The sequence below is a fragment of the Arachis ipaensis genome, chromosome B6 (genome assembly GCF_059453495.1).
Source record: "Arachis ipaensis isolate K30076 ecotype BB chromosome B6, ASM5945349v1, whole genome shotgun sequence".
Classification (NCBI taxonomy): Eukaryota; Viridiplantae; Streptophyta; class Magnoliopsida; order Fabales; family Fabaceae; genus Arachis; species Arachis ipaensis.
In genome coordinates this window covers 134,722,938-134,732,327 of record NC_142441.1, presented here as the reverse complement: position 1 = coordinate 134,732,327, position 9,390 = coordinate 134,722,938, and positions in this window count along the sequence as shown.

Genomic DNA, 9,390 nt, shown 5'->3' with positions numbered 1-9,390 from the left:
AGAGAAAGCACTGCAGATGCTGTCTGGATCTGACATCCTTGCATTCGGAAGAGCTTTTCTGGAGCTACAAAAGTCCAAATGGAGAGTTCTCAATGGCTTTGGAAAGCTGACTTCCAGAGCTTTCCAGCAATATATAATAGTTTATACTTTTCTTCGGATTAGAATCCCCAAAACTGGCATCCAACGCCAGCTACCTGCCCCCTTCCAGGCGTCCAGCGCCCACAAATCAGAGACCAGCGTCCAAATGCCCAAAGAGGATCTCCTAGCTGGCATTCCTCACCCAAAGACCTCAAAGCATGTGGATCTCATCAAAGCTCAGCCCAAACACTCACCAAGTGGGCCCCAAAAGTGGATTTTAGGACATGAGTAGTTACCCATTTTTCCAATAGAGATGCATATGTTTTAACCAATAGATGCATGAGTAGTTACCCATTTTTCCATATTTTCAATGAACACCCAAAGCTAACTAACTACCAATGTTTCTCACAAATTTCCCCCACACTTGATTAACACACACACACACTCAAACCCAAGCTAATCAAAGATGCAATCAATGCACATAATGGTTTTTCACTTAGGGCAAATGATGTGCTTACAATGAGAACAAAAGGGGAATTAAAGGCTCAAAAGTGGTTTACAAAGGTAGATGTAAAGGGTTGGCCATATGGGTTAGTGAGCTATACAAAGATGGCCTAATCATACTAAATGCAATCCAAAACAACAAATATAGGACATATAGACTAAAGCAAATCTAAGTTCACAATCATAAAAGGAGTTTAACACACAAGAACAAAAATTGTGGTTGAAAATATGCAACCACACAATCAAAACTCAAATCTCACTTGGTATTTGTTCAAGCTCTTTTCTATGTTCCATAAGAAAAATACTTCAAGCAAGTTCAACAACAAGTTTTCAAATCTAATCAATGGAATGCCCAAAAAAAGATTTCTTGAAAATTCTTTGTAGTTTTACCAAACTTATTTACTCTACCATGCAATCAAACAAGTATTTACTATCATATACTATAAGCATTAAAGAGATATATACAAACAAACCAAACAAAATGTAAATAAGAGCAAAAATTACAAAAATTGAAGAAAAAAGGACAAAAAAGAAGAATGTTGCAAAGTGTCTGAGAAAAGAAATTTTACCCCCTTGAAGTTAGCGATCCTCTCCCACACTTAAATAATGCATGATCCTCCGTGCATGCACACAATGCAAGGGATGAAGGATTTTGAGGCTCCTCCTTCAACGGGTGGGCTCCGGGGACTCCGGGTTGCTTTGTATACAAATAAACAACAATTGAGGAAAAGTAATATGTGTGGTATGATAAAATGCAATGCGTGTATTCTACATGTGCGCACAATTTAGAACACAACACATCGATCGGATAAAACAATAACCACAAAAGCAAAAGAAATAGCATGTTTCTCAATCAAGTAGTCCTAGGTTGCAAGTGATACATAAGCAAAACTTTAAGGCATAAACAACCTAGGTAACCACAACTAAAGTGAATTGAGTATAAAATATATTGGATAGTGAGATTGTGCAAGTAAAAGTACAAAGTGAATAGAAAATGGCACAATCAACAATAACCAAGTCCATGATGAAAAGAGGCTACTTATTCATTCTTAGGAATAATGATATAATCACATGCATAAGGTGCTTGTTACAAAAAGTGACAAGTCTTAATAAGAATCAAGTCAAGTCAACTAAAAAAAATGCAATGCATTAACAAGGAACAAATACCTTGTTATGTGATTATTTTCACTTAAGAACCATGATGACTAAGTAGCTCAACTCAAATCACCAAAGTAAAAGTGCACAATTCAAGATGCCACAAAAGGATATAGCTAATGCATATGGTAGCTACAACATATGAATCAAACTCACAATTTATCTAGGCAATTAAACAAGGCTTTAATACTTAGTGCACATATCCATCAACAATGAAATCAAAATTCAAACAAGAAGCAACCCAAATCAACATCAATCAAACACTTGCAATTTATTTAATCAAGAACAATTGGACTAAAACTAATATAATTATTAAAATAAAAATAAAATGCAAATAAAACAAAGTAAAGTAAGTAGAGAAGAAGGCAAAAGCAAGAGAAGAGAGGGGTGGAGGAGAAAAGAAGAGAAGATGTAGAGAGAAGAGAAGAAAAGAAGTAAAGTGAGAGAAAACAGAGGCATGCGTACGCACAGGTATGTGTGCATACGCACACAAGGTGAAATAAGGGAAGGTGTGCGAGGGCACAGCATGGGGTGAGCGCTGCGAACAGAAGAGGAATTAAGGAGTGTGCGTGCGCACAAGCCTGTGCGCACGCACAGAAGACCTTCTTTTTTTTTAGGGTTGGATCATGTGTGCGCGCGCACACAGGTCCGTGCGCGTGCACGAGAGCGTAAGGGGCAGGAGTTCATGTGCACACGCTGTGCCAATGCTCCCACCAGAGTGGTTGCAAGTTGACGTGCGGATGCACACGTCTGTGCGGCCGCACAAGAAGTGCAAAAAAGGGTATTTGTGCGTACGCACGATTAGGTGTGTATGCACAAGTCGCAGAAAGCAGCTGAGCGCGTGCACAAGGCGTGCTGGCATTGCAAACAGAGGAAAAAATGATATGTGTGCGTGTGCACAGGTCGGTGCGCACGCACAGGTCGCAGAAAATAGAAGTTCTGTATGCACGCACAGGTACGTGCGTACGCACAAATGTCCTGTTTTGCAAAAATTTTTCTTCAAAATTCTAAGGTACCAAGCCTTAGTTCAATCAAAACTCAACACCAAAACATGCAAGAACCCATAAATTCATGATCCAAACCAAAATTAACATAACTAACTCAAAATTAAACTAATTCTAAGTTAACCAAGCATAACAAAAAGCAAATAAGTCAAAAATATATACAAAAGAGAAGAGTTAGAACAATGTTACCAAGCACTTTTATTTAATGTCTTTAAGTTAGACAATTGGGAGAGCCCTTGCTATGGTACTTTGTGCTTGACTTTCCCACCAAATGGTTCAATGTCCAATGTCCTCCGGGATCCCAATCCTAACCATCAACAAAAACAAAAGACAACCAAAATGCAAGCTATATACATATTAACATATATACAATAGCCACTAACTTTACACCATTGCAACTCCCCGGCAATAGCGCCAAATTTGATATAGAGAATTATTGCATGGTTTGGAATCGATCAAAACACAAGCATCAATTCGTTGGTAGCATAGTCCAAACCAACAATGAATTCTCACAATCAAATAATAAATTCAATACAAAATAAATATATTAACCGAGAGTATTTAGCTCCCGGGTCGTCTTCCCTAGGAGTTCCAATGAAATGTACAATTATTGGCTATGAAAGAGAGAGCATGGGGAATTGGGAATGAAATCAAGAGCAAGAAATTTAAATAGCAAGGAATTGAAACAAGCATGCAAGGAATTTAAAGGAAAGCAATTAAAGGACTCTTGGTAAGAAGTGGGTAATCTAGGTTTCCTATCCTAGTTGTGGACCACAAACATGGCAATTGTGTGGAATCAATCCAAATCAATAAATCCCCCTTGAGAATTAGTCAAAAAGTAATAATTGATCTCAATCCATGAGTCTTAGTCAACTCACTAATTACTTAGTGAAAGACTAGCGTCAATGGAAATCAAATCAATTAACTAATCTCACATAATGCGGAATGGACATCCACAACTCAATTCCACCCAAACACCCATTTTCTCAACCAAGAGTGTGAGAACTAAACATGAAAGAAATTAAATGAAAGCAAGTAAAAGTCAAAGCAATAAAACTTCAAAAGCAAGAAACCTCTTGGCAAGTAATTGAGAACTAAGGCTACCTATCCTAATCATTGACCACAAACATATAATGATTATGAAGAGTTAATCCTACTTAATCAACCTTACATCGAAGATAAGTCAAATAGGCATAGTTAATTTCAATCCCTAAGTCCTATGTCAACACTAAAGGGTCGCATAGTGTCAAGGGAGACCAAATCAACTAACCACTCTAATATATCAAACAAGAATGGACATCAATGACTTAAGGATCACCAATGTCATCAATACCAAGCCAAGAGTGAAGAAAAATTATGTAAAAACTAAGCCAAGCACTTGTCAAACACTTGGTGTGCATGAGAATAAAATAATATTAAATTACATAAAAATAAATTCTACAACTACCAAAGCAAGAAAATAGCAATAACAACTAAAGAAAGCAATAAATGACATGGAAACATAAATTTGCATTAAATGTAAATTAAAGTAACAAGAGTGTCATAAAACATAAAAATGATAAAATAAAGGAAATAACAAGAGAAATGAAGAAGAACAAGATAGAAGAACATGGAAACATAAATGAAACTACACTAGAACAAGAATTAAAAGCTGAAATTAAAAGGAAATTAACTAATAAAACCCTAATTCTAGAGAGTGGGGAGCTTCTCTCTCTAGAAACTAAGAGAAAACATAATAAAAACTAAACCTAATTTCCCCCTTCATCCTTCTTCAATTTGGCCTTAAATAGCTTCAAAAAATGAGTTGGATTGGGTTTTGGGGGTCTAAAAATCGCTGCCAGCGAGTTGCAATTAATGAGGTCACGTGCAGGGACCTGTGCGGACGCACAGACGTGTGCGTCCTCACACATGCTGAATCCCGACTTGTGTGTATGCACAAGTACCTGTGTGTACACACACTTAGACTTATGTCCACTGTAGCAAATTGTATATCATTTGGAAGCCCCAGACGTTAGCTTTCCAATGCCGCTGAAACCGCCTCATTTGGACCTCTGTAGCTCAAGTTAAGACTAATTTAGTATAGAGAGGTCAGGGTTGGCAGCTTTCCAAATCCTTCATTTCTTGAATTCTTCCCTTTTGCATGCTCTTTTCCTCACTTCTTCAACCCATGCTTGCCTTGGAAACCTGAAAATCACTTAACAAATACATCAAGGCACCAAATGGGATTAAAGTGAATAAAATTGACTATATTAAGCACAAAAGAGCATGTTTTCACTTTCAAGCACAATTTAGGAAGAAATCTCAAAAGCATGCTATTTAGGTGAATAAATGTGGGTTTATGTGATGGAATCCACTCAAATCAAACCAAAATATATCATAAAATATGGATTCATCAATGTTCTTGTCATGCACAGCCTTCACCCTTTCCTTGTAGAGCCTCGAGTTCTCGTACGCTTCTAGTCGAAGGCACTCCAGTTCCTGTAGTTGCAGCTTCCTTTCAGCCCCGGCTTCCCACAGTCCTAAGTTGCATTCCCTCACTGGCCAAAAAGCCTTGTGCTCCACCTCCACTGAGAGGTGACAAGCCTTTCCATAAACTAGGCGGAATGGACTCATTTCGATGGGTGTCTTGTACATTGTCCGATAAGCCCAAAGCGCATCTGCAAGCCTAGTACTCCAATCTCTTCTATGAGGCTTGACAATCTTCTCTAATATGCATTTTATCTCTCTGTTAGATAGCTCGGATTGCCCATTGGTTTGGGGATGGTAAGTCGTTGCTACCTTGTGAAAAATACCATGTTTCTTCAGCATACCTGTCATTCTCCTGTTACAGAAATGAGTGCCTTGATCACTCACGATTGCTCGTGGTGATCCAAAGCGACAAATAATATTATTTCAAACAAAAGAGACAACAACGTTAGCATCATCAGTACGGGTAGGAATTGCTTCCTCCCATTTAGAAACATAATCAGCAGCTAATAAGATGTATAAGAAACCATTAGAGTTTGGAAATGGACCCATGAAGTCAATACCCCAAACATAAAAAATTTCACAAAACAACATAAGTTGTTGGGGCATCTCATCCCTCTTGGATATATTCCCAAACCTTTGGCATGGGGAGCAAGATTCACAGAAAGCAATTGCATCCTTAAAAAGTGTAGGCCACCAGAATCCACAGTCTAATATTTTTCTAGCAGTTCTTTGAGGTTCAAAGTGTCCACCACTCTCAGAAGAGTGGCAGGCCTCTAAAATTGACTGGAATTCTAATTGTGGCACACACCTTCTAATTATTTGGTCAGCACCACATCTCCATAAATATGGGTCATCTCATATATAATATTTGGACTCGCTTTTAAGCTTTTCCTTTTGATGCTTAGTAAAATTAGGAGGAAAGGTACGACTAATCAAATAATTAGCTATAGATGCATACCAAGGAACCACCTCAGATATTGCATGCAAGCTATCAAGTGGAAAAGCATCATTGATAGGAGTGGAGTCACTTTTAATGTGCTCTAGGCGACTCAAGTGGTCCGCCACTAAATTTTGGGAGCCATTCCTATCTTTGATCTCTAAATCAAATTCTTGCAGCAACAATATCCAACAGATTAACCTTGGTTTGGACTCTTTTTTAGCTAACAGATATTTTAGAGCTGCATGGTCTGAATATACTACCACCTTGGTTCCAAGTAAATAGGCTTGAAATTTATCCAAAGCAAAATAATAGCTAAAAGCTCTTTCTCAGTGGTAGTATAATTAGATTGAGCAGTGTCTAAAGTCTTAGAAGCATAAGCAATTATATAAGGGTCCTTACTTTCACGCTGAGCTAGCGCCGCTCCTACCGCATAGTTGGATGCATCACACATTATCTCAAATGGCTGACTCCAGTCGGGCCCTCTCACAATAGGAGCTTGGGTCAAGGCGATCTTCAGCTTATCAAACGCTTCCATGCAGTCCTCACTCAGCTCGAACTCAACGTCCTTCTGCAGCAGTCGGGATAAGGGCAATGCGACCTTACTGAAGTCCTTAATAAATCGCCGGTAAAAACCTGCATGACCAAGAAACGAATGGACTTCCCTCATGGAGGAGGGGTAAGGTAAACCAGAAATAACATCTACCTTTGCAGGATCAACAGAAATACCAGTATTAGAAACAACATGTCCTAGAACAATACCTTGTTTTACCATAAAATGACATTTTTCAAAATTTAATACAAGGTTTGAACTAACACACCTTTCTAATACTCTAGCTAAACTATCTAAACAAAGGTCGAAGGAATCACCATAAACACTAAAGTCATCCATGAAAACTTTCATACAGTTCTTAAGAAGATCTGAGAAAATGTTCATCATGCATCTTTGAAACGTAGCCGGTGCATTACAAAAGCCAAAAGGCATTCTCTTATATGCATACGTTCCAAAGGGGCATGTAAAAGTAGTTTTCTCCTGATCTTCTGGAGCTATATGAATTTGAAAATAGCCAGTGTAACCATCTAGGAAACAGTAGTGTGATTTACCTGACAGGCGATCAAGCATTTGATCGATGAACGGTAACGGGTAGTGATCCTTGCGAGTGGCCTGGTTGAGACGCCTATAGTCAATGCACACCCTCCAGGAATTCTGCACTCTTGTAGCCATGAGTTCCCCATGCTCATTCTTCACTGTTGTGATGCCAGACTTCTTTGGTACCACCTGTACTGGGATAACCCATTCACTATCCGAGATTGGATAGATAATGTCGGCTTCAAGCAGTCTGGTCACTTCCTTCTTGACAACTTCTAAAATGGTGGGGTTCAACCGCCTTTGAGGTTGACGAATAGGCCTTGCTCCCTCTTCTAAAAAGATGCGATGCTCATATACTTGAGGGCTGATACCTACTATGTCCGCCAAACTCCACCCAATAGCTTTCTATTGTCTTCTAAGCACAGTAAGCAATTGCTCCTCTTGTTGGGAATTGAGTTTCTTTGCAATAATAACTGAGAGCTTTTGATTGTCCTCAAGATAAGCATACTTGAGGTGGGGGTGGAAGGGGCTTTAACTCCATTTTCAGCTCATGGCTTGGCACTTGGTCATCTGGAACCATTGGAGGTAGCAAGGTGTCTTCAGTATGCTTAGAGGGTTTCCCCACACTTGCACCTTGCTCCATATTCTTCTCTTCTACATCCTCTTGGTGAACTTCAGCCACAGTCTCATCAATAATGTCACACTGGAAGATGGAATGATCTTCCGGTGGGTGCTTCGTAGCTTCATCCAGGTTGAAGCTCACTGCTCTGCCATCTATCTCAAAAGAATAAGTACCTGAGACGGCATCTAGTTTGAACCGCGAAGTCTTCAGGAATGACCTTCCAAGCAATATGGACGAAGGTCTTCCTGAGTCATTAGGAGGCATCTCTAAAATGTAGAAGTCTATAGGGAATGCCAATCCCTTAATGCTCACCAGGACGTCTTCAGCAATTCCAACCACTGAGATTATGCTCTAATCTGCCAAAACAAAATGTTCTGCCGACCTTTTCAAGGGTGGGAGCCTCAAGGCATCATATACAGATAATGACATAATACTCACACATGCACCTAAATCACACATGTAATAAAAAAATTGTACACCCTCTATAGTACAAGTAACCATGTATGGACCGGGATCACCACATTTCTCCGGTATGGCACCCATTAAAGCAGAAATAGAGCTATCTAAAGGTATAGTTTCTAAATCATGTATTTTATCTTTATTCATGCATAAATCTTTTAGAAACTTAGCATACTTAGGTACCTGGCGAATAGCATCAAAAAAGGGAATAGTTACCTCAACCTTTTTGAAGATCTCCCCCATCTTGGGGTCTAGCTCCACTTGCTTCTTGGTCCTCCTAGCAAGGTGTGGAAAAGGAATGGGAATGGCTTCTCTCACAGCATCATCTTCCTTAGGTACTCCATTACTTGGTTGAGCCGCTTCTTCTTCAACCGCATCTTGTACCTCATCCTCTTCTTCAACATCTTCTACCTCAACAATGTCTTCAACTTGAATGTCTTCTCTTGAGCTTGGTTCCTTGGGACTCCTCTCTTGCAATTTAGTTTCAGACCTTAAAGTAATGGCATTGATTCCACTTTTGGGGTTGGGTAAAAATTGAGAGGGAAGTGCACTAGAGCTTGAAGGTTGACTGTTGAGGGTAGAAGGTGGTTCCATCCGGGATATGAGAGCTTGTAAAGTGGAGGTAAGACCAGTGATGCTAGAGGTAAGTGTATTCTAAAGGTCTTTTTATCCTTGCACAATAGAGCGAAGCATCTCATCATTGGAGGAGGGAGGGGGGTAAGTAATTTGAGGGGCTTGTGGTTGGTTGTTTTGAGGCACTTGAGCTTGCCTCTGGTGTGGTGCTCGGTAAGTCTGGCCTTGGTTCTGTTGATAGTTGTTGTTGTTGTTGTTCCATCTCTGATTTTCACCGTTGTCTCTGCCTCCTTGATTGTAGTTGTCTCTCCATCCTTGGTTTGAATTATCTCTCCAGCCTTGGTTGGAATTGTCTCTCCATCTTTGGTTGGAATTGTCTTGCCAACCTTGGTTGTAGTTCCCACCTTGGTTATAATTATCGCCTTGTTGATAGTACCCTTGATTCGGACGGTTGTAATAGTTATTGGTAGCCGCCAAGGTGTTGCCTTCTTGTTGGAGT